The sequence below is a fragment of the Pseudochaenichthys georgianus genome, chromosome 10, assembly GCF_902827115.2.
Source record: "Pseudochaenichthys georgianus chromosome 10, fPseGeo1.2, whole genome shotgun sequence".
NCBI classification, from domain to species: Eukaryota; Metazoa; Chordata; class Actinopteri; order Perciformes; family Channichthyidae; genus Pseudochaenichthys; species Pseudochaenichthys georgianus.
In genome coordinates, this window is record NC_047512.1 from 10636117 (window position 1) to 10655003 (window position 18887).

Here is an 18887-nt window from a genome sequence, read left to right on the forward strand (position 1 = left end):
AAAAGGCAACAGCCAAATACAGACAGGCCTGCCTGGTGCTGTAATCCCGTCTGAGAAAACAAGTTTTGTTATCAAAGTAGATTTATTATATCTGCACGAAGACTATACAAGACACAACTTCATAGACATTTTCAAAGTTTGGTTTTCTTCCAAAGATCAAAGTCAGTAGTAGGTATTGCTACATGTGCAAGATGCATAGGTTCATGGGAACGTAATAAAATAAGAATAAAACACCTTTGATTTGTCTTCTTTATTTTTTAAATATGTTCCTACATCTGAAACCTCGGAGCCCATCTCTCTATCGCACTACATTGATGATACATCCGTTTGATGCCACCTGCTGCATACCTGCTCATGCAAACTAATGTGTTGCATTAGTGTCTCTCAACACACATTTCACTTTCTCACCAAGAGCCCAGCAGCTGGAGAGCAGAAGTTGTCACATCAGAAGCTTTTCTGGGGAGCCGGCAATCATCAGCATCATGCCAGTGGGTGAGGATGTGGCAGAGCATGAAAGGATGCATTAGATAGGCTGCAAGTCAACGGGAGCTTGAACAGGGTAAGACTTAAGCACCTAGATGTGAGCAGAAGATAAAGGCATCACAAGCTATGGGGACAAAGTGGGATAGTGAGAGGGGCAAAGGTCTGAAAATGTCAAAACAGGTTGAGCTCAAACATATCCTTGATAACTTACTTTTTAAGTTTGACTAAGGTCGTTTTGAAGCCTTTTCTTATAGCAGAATAAGGGAATATTCACCTTTCTGAATGTATTCATGGTTGGTTTATTCATCTGTTGTTCATCCATCTTATCTATCAGCCAACTGATACAGTGTTTGCCAAATGATTTTATACATGAAAGTGGAGTTTGTTGAAAGCAAGTTACAGCCATTGTCAGTTCTCAGTAGTAACTTAGGAGTGAATGTGAAAGAGAAGTGACTATCGATCTCATCGATTTTACACAGTGAAATGTACGGCTCCCACTTGCTGTTGTTTCCTCTCCGACGTTAGAACTCGGGTGCTGCAGTATCTCTCGGTACGGCTGACAGAGTGCAGCACAACTCTCTTGCCTATTGGGTTAGACGCCTATGTGTAGATAGCTGCTAACATATACATGTGTTGCCTAAGTGATAAGGAAGTGGAGCCACATTGTGGCAACATAGGGGCGTTGTGACAACATCATCAATCATGGCAGACAGTCACTCCTGAGACGAAGATGATGCATTCTTTGTTGGAACTTCTGAAATCACCCACTGAGACACATTGCAACTGTATGTCTGTTATCACTGTATCACTCATCTGAGAAAAGATATCATCAATTCACCAGATTGAGGCAGACTAGCGCAACCTTTGGATCCTACACTCTTCATACTGCATACATTTTGTTTAGAATTGGAAATTGATAGACTGCAGGCCATTTGTCATGAGTGATCTGTGATATTTTCATCACAGATCGTTCAGCTATCTCCAAGTCCCCCCTCTGTCTTTTTAATGCCAGTCCATTTGTATTCCCCATACATTTGTCGTTTTTGTTGCTATGGCAAAAAGGGAGGTTTGTACAGTAACCCTCAGTACTGAATGGATGACATTTGATTGACAGTGCAATGTTGCAGCAGAAAGGCAGGGAACAATATAAATATTTAATATGGATTAATCCTTCTTGTAATGTACTCCTGGTTATCTCCATCTGTGGACAGCAGAGGAGAAAGGTGTTTCAACATGATATTTGAAGTTTGAGTTAATTGAAGCACATTGTTGAAGATGTATTAACAATGATTGCATTAGGCAAATTTAATTGAGTTTTTCACACACAACTGAATCAACCCGCGAATAACTCATAGGTCATATATAAGGGACAAAGCTTCCTGAAGCACTGTACTGGAAGGGTCCTGTTAACCCATTTGGTACAGTATTTTTCTTTAAAGGGGACCTATCATGCAAAATGCACTTGTGTACGTCTTGTATACATGAATATGTGTCCCGGTGTGTCAGGGAACTCACCAAGTGTCAGAAAACACAACCCTCTCTCTTTTCCTCCATACCCAAATCTCTAAAAACGGGGCTACAACGGATCTGATACAGATTTGAAAATAGTCTGATGTCAGTGACGAGGAGCTCCGCCTATATGGCCAACTCTCCACCAATCAGGGGAATGAGAGGTTGCTGTGGCATGGTAACAGCATGGTAACAGCATGGTAACATGACGCTCGTAACTCCGCCCCCTCCTTTGCAGGGGGGCGTGGTCAGCTGCAGCACATTCAAACAGGTGGAGGAGAGCAAAATAGAGCAAAATGAGGCATGGCTAAAATGCATGATCTGTTTGGTATTTTGAAAAATAAAACGTATAAATATACCTTATATAGGTATGGCCCTACAATATATTATTCAAATATAGCATGATAGGTCTTCTTTAAAATACAACAAACTGCTTTCATGAAATCCCATTATTTATATTGATTAGGAAACTCTGAAAGATGTCTTGTTACTGGTACAAGTAGTTGCAACAAAAAGGAGAATTCACTTCATTCAGTTCACCTGTCTTGCTAATTACTATTGCTGCCTTTGGCTCGGCTTCCCGTTTGATGTTTTAACGAGTGAAACAGTTCCCTCAATGAACTCTACTGCATTGACTAGAAGTACCTTAAATAAGATGTAAGGGCATCTCACTCAGCCGTCTAACTTCTCAGTCTCTGGAGCCATTGTTCTATGTCTCATTTCCCACAGTATTGATGTCTTTGAGTGAGCTTCCAAAGTGCCTGGAAGGACTGGATCCTATATAGATCCTTTGAAGGGTGTTGAGACACAGCTAACTGGTGTAGCTCAAATATAGACACACATTTTTTGGAGGGGACATAAATCAGAATAAAAGCAGAATAACCCTAATCCATATATTTACTAAAGCTTTATACAAGAAACACAATACAATATAATGATTTCCATGTTTTATACCTCAACTTCAGCTACATATTCTAACAAAACAAAACCTGATAATCTAAGATATATTTTTGGTTAACTTTTCTGTGCATTCACAATCCAAACAGGAAGTTCAACCATCTGCAGTTAATGGCATTTGGTTCCATCGGTAGTCTATTTCATACATGAGTTTTATTTAACTGCGGGGGAATCATTTCTACACTAGAAAGTCACTAATGATGTTTGTGTTTACATGAGCGTGTCACTGTACATTTGACACCTCGAGACAACATTACTACTAACCTCTTCTCTGCAATGATCAAACAGCTGATCCGCTCTGAGCGAATCCATCCGCCATCCATCTCTTTCACTGCCGCTCATCCACACACTTGTCACGGACACACATTAAGCCGTCCTTGTCCCAACAACGTAGTATTTGTTGCAACGAATCATCTAAGAAATTGCTTTTTACTATTTGTAATACTTTCTTCTTGAAGTTTCATGTTTGTGATACAAGTTATTATCTGATTGAATTCATCTTTATCAGGCCTATACCATGTTTAATGTGTATGGTGTTTGTCAGTAAAGTGTTCTGAATAGAGTTTGTACTTGATTCATTGAAAGATATATGTTCAATATATATGTATAAACCAAGAGTAACAACAAAGGGTAACCATTGATTTATATAACATCAAACAAGGGGTTTGCGGGGAGCCAGTCAATTTATCTTGAAGCCACTGAAACTGTGGGTCCCTGATTGGCCCCCATGAGGTAGCAATGCTCAATATCTCTGGTAGTCTTGAAGAAGATGTGTAGGGACAGACTTTAAGCTTTTTTTCCTAATGGATGAAACTTCATTTTCTTATAGAAGGAGAAAGACACAGGAATATTGGGCACCAGCAGAGAGACGGTTCACTATAATGGAAAGTAAAAAAATAGAAACAAAGGAAAAATCAATAATGTTGCTCTGCAGCATGGTCATGCAGGGAAGTGAATTGAAATACCGTGTGGATGGATAGGTGTAAAGAGTCACTGCAACAAAGAAAACAATGTGTGATGCTGGCCCCTCTTAAAAGCTGCACAGTACGTCTGCCAGGTTGGTACTTTTTCTTCTCTATATCCACAGGATTGTTAATAATATTTCTATTGAATATAACTGAATAATACGCTACACATCATACAAAACTGAGTAAAATTACTATTATTTTCTTTCAAATGCTGTACGCATCGGTTAAACCTATTTAAATAACGGTTCTGAGGCAAAACAGCTCATTTGAATTGGGCACCACATGTTGTATCCCTTTTATTTACTATAATAATAATAATAGGTTGGATTTATATAGCACCTTTCAAGGGACCCAAGGTCGCTTGACTAGTAATAGGGCAAAAACAAACAGAACAAAACAAAAGTCAGACAGACAAAACAACAGATCGATTTAGGGGCCGAAAGCCTTGGCAAACAGATGGGACTTGAGGGCCCTTTTGAAGGCGTCGAGTGTGGGGATCTTGCGAATCTCCGCAGGGAGAGCGTTCCAGAGGGTGGGGGCTGCCACGCTGAAGGCTCTGTCCCCGAAGATTCGCAGTTTGGTGCGGGGGTGGTAAGCAGGCCAGAGTCTGAGGACCGCAGGTTCCAGGGTGGGGCATGTGGGTGAAGGATGTCCGATAGGTACTGGGGGGCAAGGGCATGGAGGGACTTGTAGGTAAGGAGGAGGACTTTGTAGGATATGCGGGACTTGACCGGCAACCAGTGTAGGTGGATGAGGGTGGGAGTGATGTGATGCCACGGCTGTGTGTGCGTGAGTACCCTAGCAGCACAGTTTTGGACATATTGGAGCCTGAACCCTTTTGTTGGGAACCCCGAACAGGACACCATTGCAGTAGTCCAAGCGGGTGGTGACAAACGCATGCACTAGGGTTTCGGCAACCGACTCCGAGAGTGACGGTCGGAGTCTTGCATGTCATGTGTACCCTCTACACTGATACACTTGCTACCACCTGCTTAGTCACTCCAACTGGATTGAATTGAGAACAACTACATTCATAAGCATGCAGCGACAATCTGGCACATGCTCGATCTCAAGAAAACAGAATGGTCTTACCCAACTGGATAAGGACTTGCGGTGATTACAGAAGAGAAGTGAAGGGCTGAGATAGAGAAGCTGCAGAGTGTAGGCAGCTGGACTGCAGTAATTAGTCAGTGGAGCTCTCTGCGCTTAAGGGGCAGCTGACCGGGCTCTGCTTGCTTAAAAGAATGGCATAGGTTATTCCCTGTCTGAAATATGACTGTGATTAACAACGATCAGCAATTACCTGAAGAAATAGCCCCCTCCTCTTTAGTTTTTTCTTTTTGACAAATATAGATAGAGTGCCTGTAAAGTGTAGATAGCTCAGTTGTTCTCATACCACTGTCTGAAAGCCCATACATTACATGTTACTTGTTAGACGCTTTTATCCAAAGCGACTTACATACTCAATACTGTGGGGTGACGTGTCTTGCCCAGGGACACAACGACATGCTGACTGCAGTGGGGTTTGAACAAGTGCTCCTCTGATCCGAACACCAACGCACTAGTACACTGCGCCACACGTACATACAAAAAATGAGAATATGCATACAATACATAGCATAGCAAATGCATTTCAAATAATAGACACAACTGCTGCGTCATTCAATTAGCTTTGATAAAGCAGTGGGTAACAAAGTGAGGCAGATGTAAACGGAGGTAAATTAATCTGCTGTTGAGACACAATGTATGTTTTCCATAAACATGACCCAAGAGAACAACGACAGTGTCAAGCGTTGCCAAGTCATTAACATAACTTTATCTATTTGAATAATATTATGCCATATTTTTATCTTTACTTTCTCTACATTAAACATTTTATGCGTGCACCTATCTAACCTAATATTTGTGAATTAACTCTTTGATCTCTACATTCACGTAGGCTGTCATTTACGGTTGAGCTAATGAGCTAACCCCTCAACACCTTGTGCATTTGTTGATGTTTACTTTCTCAGAATTTGGAAAACTGGGAAAGAGAGAGTAATATGCGCTTTAATGAGCACGTCACGCGAACAGCAACTAATTATAATGACGCATCTGGGGCCTCATTTGCTGTTGGTGTCAGCAGCAGCAGCCTCAAGGCCGTGTGATTGCAGTCTGAATTACCATAGAAGTCCCACTGAAAGTTCCTCTCATATGAAAACGTGTGTGTCTGTCAGAGAAGGGAAGCAGAAAAGCTTTACATTTGTTTTTCTTTAACTTACCTCAGAGAGTTAGGAAGAGCATGTTCCTTTCAGGTGAGACAGAAAGGCTTTTATCGGCTCTTGTGTGGGTTAACCTGAGATTTCTGAGATCAAGCCAGTGTGCTGGTTCTACTAGTAATGGGGATTTTACTTTAGTGATCTACCAGAGAAGATCCTGGCTGAACAAAGACTTTGAAACTATTACAGGTACAAAGTGACCTATTCACAATAGATCATATAGACTACATGTAGCAGAGAAATGTTGCTCTACAACAGGGGTGGGGAACCTTTTTCCTCTCAAGGGCCATTTCAATGTTTTCAACATCCTCCGAGGGCCGTACAAATTATTGACCTCTGCTTAAAAATCACAGCACATTCATTCGGCCTTTCTTTCATGCTGTGCAAAGAAAAAGCAACCTCTTAATCCAGATATCTTGCCATGACTCGCGCACGCATTCACATGCACGGTTGTGGCATGACCACCAAACAGAAAGATATGGACACAAGACGTGTGCAAATGTATTTAGTTTCCTATCCATGGACATGATTTAAGTGGGGGGGACCTAACCTCCTCTCGGTTAGGTCCTAGAGGAGGTTAAAAAATATATTTTTTTTTAAATATTGAAGTTGAAAGCATCAATCTGGTGCACTTTGAGAGCAAAATGAAGAGATCTATGGAAACATCTCTCAACATCCATATGAAACAGAACTGTAAGCAGATTTACTTTTTCTTTATGGATATTTTACAAATCACTCTCCTTTCAAACTGTATTCTTGTTTATTAATAACAACTTTTTTTTACTGTCATATAGTATTTTATACCTGTTTACTTTATTCTCTTGTTTTTTGATAACTAAAATGGTCATATAAAGATGGGCCTTTACCTCACTGGTTGGAGAAAAAGCTTCTTATATTCGTTAGCATAGCTAGCTAACCAGATGCTAATAACAACAAAGTTATTGTCTGTATGATCAGTATGACAGATCGCCACTGGGCTCTCAACTAAAACACAGCCACGCAAAAACTGCAGCATGTGTAGCCTACGGATTTATGGGTACTGCAATTTTTTGAAGTCCCGGAGCGGCATTCTGGTGCTCTCCGTCAGCACTGCACCCCTGTCAGACGAGACATATACCACGTGATGACACGTTAGGCTCGTGTTGTGTTCAAGGACCATGACCGTTGCCAGGAAAAACAGGCACTTGCTTGTTTAATTATTTTGCGGTCTAGATTTCTTTAATTTTTTTCTTTTTTGCGTGTGTTTATAAATTACCTCGAGGGCCACACCAAATGGTCTCGCGGGCCGTATACGGCCCGGGGGCCAGAGGTTCCCCACCCCTGCTCTACAAGATACATTGTGCACAACCAAGTAACAATTACAAATTAATTAAGTCGGCACGGCGGCCCAAATTGAAAAAAGAACGACGGACAATACCCAGGCATTCCATGGTTGAATACTCCGCCCTCACTACTGCAAGCTTAGAAGGGTTCAACCGCCGGGCCCTGGCGTAGACTGGGGGACCTTCGGTGGTGACGTGGTGCTCCACCCCATGCTTGGTGGTGAGCGCGGAGAAAGTGGGCAGCGTCAGGACCGGAAAATCAGCCAACAGCCTGAGAAAAATGTCCGCTCCCGACAGCGAGCCCGACAGCCTCGCTGTCAAGGCAAGCTGCCTTGCCAAGTGTACAAACGAGGGAGGAAATCGCCAAGGCATCAACCAAGCGTTTATTTTTAACGTCCACAAGGAGTCCGTGAGCACATAAAGGGGAAAAGAAATGTCTGCCGTCACAAAATCCCAGTTGAAACGTTGTCCTCCAATGCACACACACATAGGCCTCAAGCCGTATGTGCGAATGAGGCCACGATTAGCCGTCGTCAACCGCGGTCCATGTCCCCCACGAGCGATGTCTTCCCTCGAAGCAGGAACTACACTCCGATGAGCTCCGGTGTCACACAAAAACAAACTTCCCGAGACTCTGTCGCTGACGGGGATCTTCCCCTCCTAGCAGATTCAGCATCTTCTCCATGAGCTGAGATGGCTTGCTATCCTCTAGGCCAGTGGTTCTCAAACGTTTTTCAATAATGTACCCCCTTTGTGTAACTCTGTTAATATAAAACCCACACTGCTCAAACTTCGTTACTTTTCCTATAATTGGTATATCTATTTATTTATGTTGGGGCGTGGGGAATGAAGAGAACAAATATATGAGCATTTTATGAGCATGGGATTTTGACCCCTCCTATAAACATATGCATAATGCTGCGCTATACTTTGCGGCCACACGCCGTTGACAAGCAACGCTTATTGTTTAGGTCCTTTGAAAAGCAGGCAGTCATATAATTAACTAGAACTAGCTAGATCTGATAGATTTGGACATAGACGCGAGTGAAGTCTAACCGGACGCGAGAGAGAGATCAGATCAGCTGCTGCTGACGGAGAACACGCAGCTGCATGATCACAGCTCCGCCGCTGTGACGGATCGTTGAGTGGAGCAACCTTAAATACACTAAGAGTTAGACCTAACACACTTAGCTAGTTTATCTACTCTGTAACTAGCTAAACTAGTTATAAATATACGTATTATTTACTGTCGGGTCACTCATTACAGGTTCAGCGAGCTGCACGAGACTGACGGGCTGTCAGGAGAGGGAGAGGAAAAGAGAGCACCCCGTTTATTTTTCCCATGTTATCATCCAGAGTTACTGTAAACCTTTGAATAAAGTAGTTAATCTACTATTAGTAGTTTGTTTAAATGCATTACTTATGTTTTTTTTTTCATTAACATAAAATAAATCTCACGTACCCCCTGCAGTACTCCAACGTACCCCTAGGGGTCCGCGTACCCCCATTTGAGAACCACAGCACTAGGCCTTGAATTTCAAGAATCTGGCGGGCCCTCTCCTTAGTAGATAAGCTAAATGTCTTAAGGAGAAGGGCCTTAATCGCCTCATATTTGCCATGGGGTGGGGGGTCAGCGATAAATCCCACCAACCTGGATGACGTGTAGCTTCCCAGTGCTGCTACTACATGGTAGTATTTCAAATCCACATCACGGACTTGTCGGCAGGCGAACTGCGCCTCCACGTGTGCAAACCACGCCGCAGCGGCATGCTCCCAAAACTCCGGCAGCTTTACAAAAACATCGCTACTAGGCATGTTCATTGAGTCTTCGGAAACTTTCGCGAAAACGTCAGGGTCACCAGTGTAGAGCCGATGAATGGGAGTCGGAGGCGGTGTGTTCAGTATGGAACTCCACACTTTATTAACACGAAACATTCAGACAGGTAAGACATTAGCTTGTTGCTGTATGTAAAGCTAGCATGAATGAACAACAACCCTGGTGCCCTCACTAACGGGTCCGGGTTGCAACACACACAAAACACACGGTGAATTATGTCCTATCACGTGGCACCACAACAGGCAGATTCGAGGGATTTATTTCTTTGGAAATGTTATTTTAAATACAATTAAATCAAGTTATTTTGGTAAAACTAATGAAAAATGTAACAAAAAATATATATAAAAAATATTTTTTTTTTATGTTTTCAAATATAATTTTTTTAAATATCTTAGGCCCTCAAAGAGGCTCGCCACTGGGTTTGAATTATGTTTGAGTAAAACAAAACAAAAATCAGTCAATTCAAAATAGTACTTTGAACAGTAGATTTGTAGTTTGCACATTCATTGACCCAGTTCTAAATGACATGTACAAGTTTATGTGGCAGTTTATAAACTGAGTGTCCCCAGAAAATTACCAGAGTTTCAATGTTTGCCATAGTAACATGTTACAGTACCTAAGCCAGTATCCACTGATAACATCAGGATAGAATCTTTAGTGTTATAAATAATGAAATAATTAACTTTGCATTTCACAGGTCGAGGGTAGAACATACCATGCTGTTTTCAAAATGTGTGAAAACATTAGTGAATAACTTGCAATTGAAATGCAGAGAGCATGCGTTTCTATGAGCAAATGTTGGCCAAATTGAGTTTGTGTGCCTTCGGTGATGCTGGCAGTCAGAGCCTGCGAGACGAGTGTATTCTAATGAGGGTGGTGAGTCTTAAGGTTTAAAAACAGAATGAGTAAATATATGCGGTATATGTCATAACGTGTCTCTGGGTACTGAAAGAGGTGAGCCTGCAACTTTGATCTATGATTTGTCATTAACTTTGGCCTTATGAAAGCTGTTTGAGATGTAGCTGGAACTTAACTATTAGAGTTGGTTTGGTTTGGTGAATCATCAAACTACTAAAACAAGTTGCCTTAGGCAATTCAGAAGATCATGTTTTACAGGTCATACAAACTTTGACAATGTAATTATTAATTTATGGAAAGTTCAGTTGTTAGAGCTTGTTAAAAAATCGAATCCTCATATCAGCTCGTACATTAGTCATAAGTATTATGGGCAATTTAGCTGACAAAAACCTTTTCACAAAAGAGCACTGTCAGTAATAATCATGCTCTTTGTCTGGATAATGAGTTAATGACCAACCAAGGTGCCCAGGCAAGGTGCTTTATAAATCTCTAGCAATTAAAATATGTTACGGCCTATAGGATTTTGGACCCCAAAGCAAAAGACTGGAGAGAGATGGTCGATAAACAAAAAGCTTTATTCAAGCAGAGAACAAAAAATACGGCAGTGGAGTCAGGAAGTTGGCTGGCAAAAATCAAAACAATAATCCAAACAACGAGGAGAGCAGCGAGACACACCGGAGGGTCGAAACACAGAGGAATTATCTGGCAGGGAAGTGGCATGAGGACCGGGCTTTTATCTCTACAGGTGAAGAGGTGAGTGGAAACAGGTGTGCCTCGTCTGCTACTGGGAGGAGCCAGCCAACTCCCTGTCACACACCAGCCCTGCAGAGGAAAACAGAGAAGAGAGGGGTGAGACAGGAAATAGCACACAAAAGCACACAACAAAAATACAACTAAACAGAATCATAACAGTACTCCCCCCTCAACGGACGCCTCCTGGCGTCCTACCAGGCCTGTCCGGGTACCTCTCATAAAAGTCCCTAAGGAGAGCAGGGTCCAAAATCAGGGAGCGGGAGACCCATTGACGCTCCTCTAGTCCGTACCCCTCCCAATCCACCAAGTACTGGAACCCCCGGCCTCGCCTTCGTACATCCAACAACCGCTGGACGGTGAAAGCAGGATGATTGTCAATACTCCGGGGGGGAGGAGGGGGCTCGGCCGGAGGGCTCAGAGGACTGGAGGAAACTGGTTTGAGAAGTGAGACATGAAATGATGGGTGGACATTCAAGGCAGCAGGCAGCTTGAGCCTAACCACAGCGGGGTTAATAATCCGTTCAATGACAAACGGGCCAATGTACCTGGGTGCCAGTTTGCGGGAGTCAGTCTGGAGTGGCAGATCACGGGAGGACAGCCAGACCTTCTGACCGGGCTGGTAGTCCGGGGCTGGAGTGTGATGGCGGTCTGCAAGCCTCTGGTTGCGAGCAGCAGTGCGAACGAGAGCTGCCCGAGCTTCATGCCAGACTCTGCGGGCCCGCCGAAGATGCCCCTGTACTGAGGGGACTGCCACATCCCTCTCCTGGGCGGGGAAGAGAGGGGGTTGGAACCCAACAGAAGCCATGAATGGAGACATTCCTGTGGCGGAACAAACCAGGGAGTTGTGGGCATATTCAACCCAAGGCAGGTGGGAGGCCCAGGAGACTGGATGGTGAGAAGAGACACAGCGAAGGGCTGCCTCCAGGTCCTGATTCGCACGCTCAGTCTGGCCTTTGGTCTGCGGGTGGTAACCTGATGACAGACTGGCCGACGCCCCCAATGCCTGGCAAAAGGCCTTCCAGACTCGAGAGGCAAATTGCGGACCCCTGTCAGAAACAATGTCCAGAGGAATGCCATGCAATCTAAAAACATGCTGGGTGATTAGTGTAGCAGTCTCCAGAGCAGAAGGTAACTTAGGTAGGGGAACGAAGTGTACGGCCTTGGAGAAGCGGTCAACAATCGTCAGGATAACTGTATTTCCTTCCGATGGGGGAAGACCCGTCACGAAGTCCATGGCGATGTGAGACCAAGGCCGATGAGGAATGGGAAGAGGGCGGAGAAGACCAGCAGGGGCGCGGTGGGATGCCTTACTGCGGGCGCAGATGGAGCAGGCGGCGACATACTTCTTGGCGTCAGAGGACATGGAGGGCCACCAGAAGCGTTGTTGGATGAGGCCTAGAGTCCGAAGTGCTCCTGGATGGCAAGCTATCTTCGAATCATGTCCCAACTGGAGCACTGAAGATCTGGCGTGCGGTGGAACGAACAGCCGACCCGGTGGACAACCCTCAGGAGCTGGATGGTCCTCTTGTGCCTCCAGGACCACCCTCTCAACCTCCCACCTGGCTACTCCCACCACACAGGAGGATGGAAGAATGGTTCCTGCGGATGGCTCCTCAACCGGAGGAGCGAACTGACGTGACAGGGCATCTGCCTTGATGTTCCGTGAGCCTGGCCGATAGGTGAGGGTGAAGCTGAACCGGCCCAGAAAAAGTGCCCATCGAGCCTGGCGAGAGTTGAGCCTGCGAGCAGAACGGAGATAAGCTAAGTTTCTGTGGTCCGTCCATACCACAAACGGATGAGTTGTGCCTTCAAGCCAGTGCCTCCATTCCTGCAGGGCTAAGACTACTGCCAGAAGCTCCCGATTTCCCACATCATAGTTTCTTTCTGCCGGGGAGAGCCGGCGGGAAAAGAAGGCGCAGGGATGCAACTTCTGGTCGGAGGCTGAGCGCTGGGAGAGGACTGCCCCTACACCAGTGTCGGAGGCATCCACTTCGACCACGAAAGGGGCTGAAGAATCAGGGTGAGATAACACAGGAGCAGAGGAAAACAAACACTTCAACATAGCAAAAGCAGCCTCAGCTTCAGATGACCACACAAAGGGAACTTTAACTGAGGTGAGCTTGGTGAGTGGGGCAGCTGCTCGACTATAGTCACGAATAAACCTGCGGTAAAAGTTGGCAAAACCAAGAAACCTTTGGAGTTGCTTTCTCGTTGTAGGAGTGGGCCATTCGGCCACTGCCATGACTTTGGCAGGGTCGGCTCTGACCTGTCCCTTCTCCACCACAAAACCCAGGAATGAAACAGAGGAAACATGAAAGGCACACTTCTCAGCCTTAACATAAAGTCTGTTCTCCAGAAGTCTCTGCAGCACCAACCTCATGTGTTGGACATGTTCTTGGGGGTCACGAGAGAAAATGAGGATATCATCAAGATACACAAAGACAAATCTGTTAAGCATATCACGAAGGACATCATTAATGAGTGTCTGAAACACAGCAGGGGCGTTAGTTAACCCAAAAGGCATAACTAAATATTCAAAATGTCCCAGGGGCGTCTTAAACGCAGTCTTCCACTCGTCTCCCTCCCTTATCCTGACTAGGTGGTAGGCATTTCGGAGGTCCAACTTAGAGAAGATGGTGGCTTGATGGAGGAAACCAAAAGCTGAGTCTATGAGCGGAAGAGGATACTTATTCTTTACAGTAATGTCATTCAAGCCCCTGAAATCAATACAGGGGCGTAGAGTCTTATCCTTCTTGTCAACAAAAAAAAACCCTGCCCCCAATGGAGAGCGAGAAGGGCGAATGAGACCAGTAGCAACAGAGTCAGTGATATAGGTCTCCATGGCCTCCCTCTCCGGCTTGGAGATATTATAAAGTCTGCTCGAAGGCAAGGGAGCACCGGGGAGCAAGTCAATGCCACAGTCATAAGGTCGATGAGGTGGTAGAGACAGGGCACGATCCTTGCTGAAAACCTCCTGGAGGTCATGATACTCAGAGGGAACTGACGTGAGGTCAACAGGTCGGGGGGGAACAGGTTTTGAAGTAACAGTGGTGGGTATGGCAGAGTGTAAACAGTGAGAGTGGCAGAACAAACTCCAATTGACGATGGATAAGGTGGCCCAGTCTATGTGTGGGTTGTGGAGTTTAAGCCAGGGGAGACCTAACACCAGCGGAGAAAGGGGTGAGGGAATGAGATACAGGGAAATGGTCTCGTGATGATTACCTGAGAGTAACAATGACACTGGGGCAGTACGGTGAGTTACACGGGCAAGAAGCCTACCATCAAGGGAAAAAATGTTCTTGGGCTCGGGAAGGAGTTCTGAGGGGAGATTAGACTGGAAAACCAGGTCAGAGTCAATACAATTTTCATCAGCCCCTGAATCAACTAAGACTTGGAGAGGAAGGGAAACTTGAGAACTAGAAACCGTACCCTTTAACTGGAGACGATTAGCGTGGGAAGGGGAGACAGAAGTATGGCTCACCAGCGCCCCTCCCCCGGCTGCTGAGCCTGCTCTTTTGGCCGAGCGGAACAGTTGGCTCGAATGTGGCCAGCCTGACCACAGTATATGCAGAGCCTCTGGAGGAAACGGCGTTCCCGTTCAGCAGGTGAAAGCCTCATTCTCCCCAGCTGCATAGGCTCCTCTGGGCTTAGGGATGAGGAGACGGTGGGTGGGTCCCGGTAGGAGAAAGGCTCCAGGCGTTGGTGAGAAGGTGCAGACTGTCCAGGCGGACATGGTGACTTGGGTTGGGAAAAGGGGAGAGGGAATCTCTGCCTGTCTGTTCTCTCCCTACGCCTCTCACGGAGGCGATTATCTAAGCGAATGGCCAAAGAAATTAACTTCTCAAGGGACGAAGTCTCATCTCGAGCAGCTAGCTCGTCCTTTAACTCCTCGTTTAATCCACGGGAAAAAACTATCTGTAGAGCCGTCTCATCCCACCCGCTCTCTGCTGCGAGAATGCGGAAATCAACTGAGTAAGTGGAGACTGACTCAGAACCCTGGCGTAAAGAAAGGAGCCGATTACCAGCCTCCTTACCCTGAAGCGGGTGATCAAAAACTCGATACATCTCGGTCTCAAACACAAGAAAGGAGTTATAGATAGCTGGGTTACTCTTGGCTATGGCTACCGCCCATGCAGCTGCTTTACCCGATAACAAACTCCTAACGAAAGCTACTCTAGTTCTGTCAGAGGAGTAAGTTAAAGGCTGCTGATCAAAAACTATGGAGCACTGGTGAAGAAACTGACTGCATGTCCCTGAATCACCTGAATACCTCACAGGGGTGGGGATGAATGGTTCACGGGGTTGGCCGGGATGAATGACTGGAATCTCAGGAGCTGGAGGCGGTGGCGCAGGAGCTGGAGCCGTCAGAGTGTTGAGCTGGGTGAAAGACTGGTCCAAGCGGCCGCTGAGTTGAGTGAAACCGGTATTAAGGTTGTGGAGGGATTCCATGATACTTTGTAGGGCTTGTTCGTGCAGCCCCACACGAGCTCCCTGTGTCGAAATAGCTTGCTTCAATCTCTCAGTCTCTGCGGGGTCCATGCTTTGGCCAGATAATTCTGTTACGGCCTATAGGATTTTGGACCCCAAAGCAAAAGACTGGAGAGAGATGGTCGATAAACAAAAAGCTTTATTCAAGCAGAGAACAAAAAATACGGCAGTGGAGTCAGGAAGTTGGCTGGCAAAAATCAAAACAATAATCCAAACAACGAGGAGAGCAGCGAGACACACCGGAGGGTCGAAACACAGAGGAATTATCTGGCAGGGAAGTGGCATGAGGACCGGGCTTTTATCTCTACAGGTGAAGAGGTGAGTGGAAACAGGTGTGCCTCGTCTGCTACTGGGAGGAGCCAGCCAACTCCCTGTCACACACCAGCCCTGCAGAGGAAAACAGAGAAGAGAGGGGTGAGACAGGAAATAGCACACAAAAGCACACAACAAAAATACAACTAAACAGAATCATAACAAAAATATACCAACTGACAGCATCAATTCTTAAAGCTGTAGGGCACCATTCTTTCCAAAAATGGTAAATGTCTTAATTTCTGTATTACTTATATAAGAGACTTATATGGCCATTCATTTATTAGGTTTAATGATTTATATATATTTAGTACTTGTGTATCATCTGATTTTACTTAATGTTCTGGTACTGGATTTTGTTAGTTCTACAACTGGGTTGATTGTATTTCATCCAGGGTTGGGTTGTAACGGAATACATGTAATGGCGTTACGTAATCAGAATACAAAAATCAAGTAACTGTATTCAGCTCGCGTTACATTTGAAAAACGAGTAATCTGATTACAGTTACTTTCGTAAACCTGAAGTGAATACATTTTGGATTACTTATTGGAATTATTGGTGGAAAGATTTCCTCTCAACATTTAATATTCATTGCTAAAGGTACAGCCGAATCATCACAGCGCACAAAACCTATTACCGCCGCAGATGGACCAAAAAAGCATTTGAAAAAAAATCGCGGGTCCGCTCAGTGAAACAATAACAACGAAACATGGAGGAAGTCTGCGTTTAAATCGCGTGTGTGTGTGTATATACATGTAGGTGTGTGTGGTTAAAAGTTTTAAAACACATCAGCCTGCGGTCGCTCTTTAGCCTTACTAATAATTATTTCTGAAGGTATACACAGTGAAGGCGGTGCGTGAAAGGCGGTGCGTGAAAGGCGGTGCGTGAAAGGCACTGCGCGGCGCACTCGTCTTCTCAGAGGCTGAGTTAACCCTCCCGCTGCCTCCTGGCGCTGCAGAGAGTTCATGAAGTGAAGGAGGTGTTCCTTCTATAAAACAGCTGCGGGTAGCAGATACTGTGAGTGTCACGGACATGAATTCATAGATCAAGGCAGACTGATGCACACACTCTCCTGTTTTGCCTATCCGGTGCTTAAACAAATATAGCTCTACACCCCTGGCCGAAATGTCCTTAAAATGAAGTCCGAGTTTGACATTTTAATTCATGTACTGCCAACACTGGCAGGACAGAAGGCCGGCGACACGCCCGTTCTAAGCCGTGTCCCTCACTCCTCACATCCCAAGCTGCATCCCCAAAACGTGTATTATGTTGTTACATCGTTTCAGATGTGATGTTTCAGTTGTGCTCTTGATAAGCCATTAAAACAGTAAAAACACGTTCAGTTTCCTTTTGCTTTTTGTGTCTCCTGTTCACCAAAACATACCCAATTTGGAAAGTAATCCAAAAGTAATCTAAAAGTAATCTGATTACGTTACTTTTTTAAGACACGTAACTGTAACTGTATTCGGATTACTTTCAGAGCCATGTAATCAGTAATCAGTAACTGATTACATTTACAAAGTAACCCTCCCAACCCTGATTTCATCCATATGAATGCTGTGAAAGCCCCTCCATCTGCATGGACTGTCCTGTTAATATGTTCCTATTTAGTCCTGATGGTACCACACAGAAGGATTTTGGTAAGTACCGTGTTCAGCAAAGTCAATAACTGAAATCAAACATAATATAACAGGGTAAGAATCAATGTGTTTCCTTCCTATAATTATGAGAACTGGAGCAAAGCCCATTGGCTTTCAGTCATGCTGACTATTGATTGTGAGGGCCATCATTTACTTTTGTCCCAAAGCAAGCTTTTCACCCCATTACGCTTTGCTCATGGCTCTTTGGCCGGGGCCAGTCTTGGTCTCCATCATCATTAATACCTGCCCACTCATTAAATTGAGTAGCCAGACAAAGGGACAGAAATTATAGATTCCATCATTGCTCTTCACATCACCCTGGATAATTATGTGTGTAAAGGTCTAATGATAACTGAGGTAAAAGGCCAAACGGTGCCACATTTTCAGGGTATAAGGCAGAGGAACAAGTGTCAATATGTCCGATTCTTTTGTATTTCACTGTTGTCATCATTTACAAAGCACCAACCCTTAGTAGTTAAAGGTGGGGTAGGTAATTTTGGAGAAACCAGCTCGAGTGCGCTAGAATTTGAAAGTACACAACCGGAAAAAATCTGCCACTTCCTTCAGACTTCCTTACAGAGCCCCTCCTCCAACACACACGAACGCGCACATGACCAATGAGGGCACGAGATAAGTTTGTGCACAGATGGAAGGCTGACAGGCAGGTAGGCCATCCAGTTATTTTAGCCGGGCCGGCTCAAATGATTGGTCATGCTTTTTACAGCGCTACAGCTTCCACAGATTAATTTGTGTATGTTTTAATTGTCAAAGCATTTAATATATTCATTGCTATCGGGATGTTAAGAGCATTCCATGGAATATAACAAAAAGTGTTTCTGAAATGAATTACATACCCCACCTTTAAGTAGAACTGAAGTTGAGGACTGGTGGTTCAACTCATTTTGATGTTTATTAATGTAACTCAGTACATTGTGTTTTCTGTCCTCAGGCCCTTTGAGATACAAGCTGCTTTTATCACTTTTTCAGCCTTTATTTATATTTGTCTATGATATAATCCAGTTTTTGCAGTGACATCATTTGGCAGAATTCTCGCCAAAATCCGCCTCCTTTGCACATTTGTCTCTATGGGACCATTTTATATGGTGGACAAAACAACATTTTCAATAATGTGGGTGCTGTCTTTTCACAGTGAATGAATTAAATGTGTCATAAGTAGACTAAAGCATTGTACAGTATAATACAAATAATCCTCTTAAAACATTGCTTTCTTTCTCTGACAAGTGTCTCATGGATTCAAATAAGCCTCTGTGGTGTTGATCAATACATTATTGTCTGTAAAAGATCCCTTCCAAAATGGAAACAAATAGCCTGAAGAGGAGAGCACCGGGAAATAAATGAGGGTCCTCATATAGATGGACTTGTTGTATCATTCAGCAGTTGGATAACAAACAGACTATCTAGAGAAAATCAGTAGAGAAAGGTCAAGTTAAAGAGATTACCATTTCTCACTGCCAAATCCTCAAGTCAATACGTGGTACCT

General features: G+C 44.4%; 1 protein-coding gene across 6 annotated transcripts in view; it reads left to right on the forward strand.

Moving 5' to 3' along the window:
• The window catches only part of lingo2 (leucine rich repeat and Ig domain containing 2), a 240796-nt gene that overhangs the window by 49571 nt on the left and 172338 nt on the right, over positions 1–18887 (forward strand). Inside the window, exon 1 of one of the 6 annotated variants that reach the window (XM_034093223.2) lies at positions 420–492. The exons of the other annotated variants lie outside the window; for them this stretch is intronic. The gene's annotated coding sequence lies outside the window, so the exon portion shown is untranslated. Of the gene's footprint in view, positions 1–419; positions 493–18887 lie in introns of those variants that run through there. 6 annotated transcript variants of the gene reach the window in all.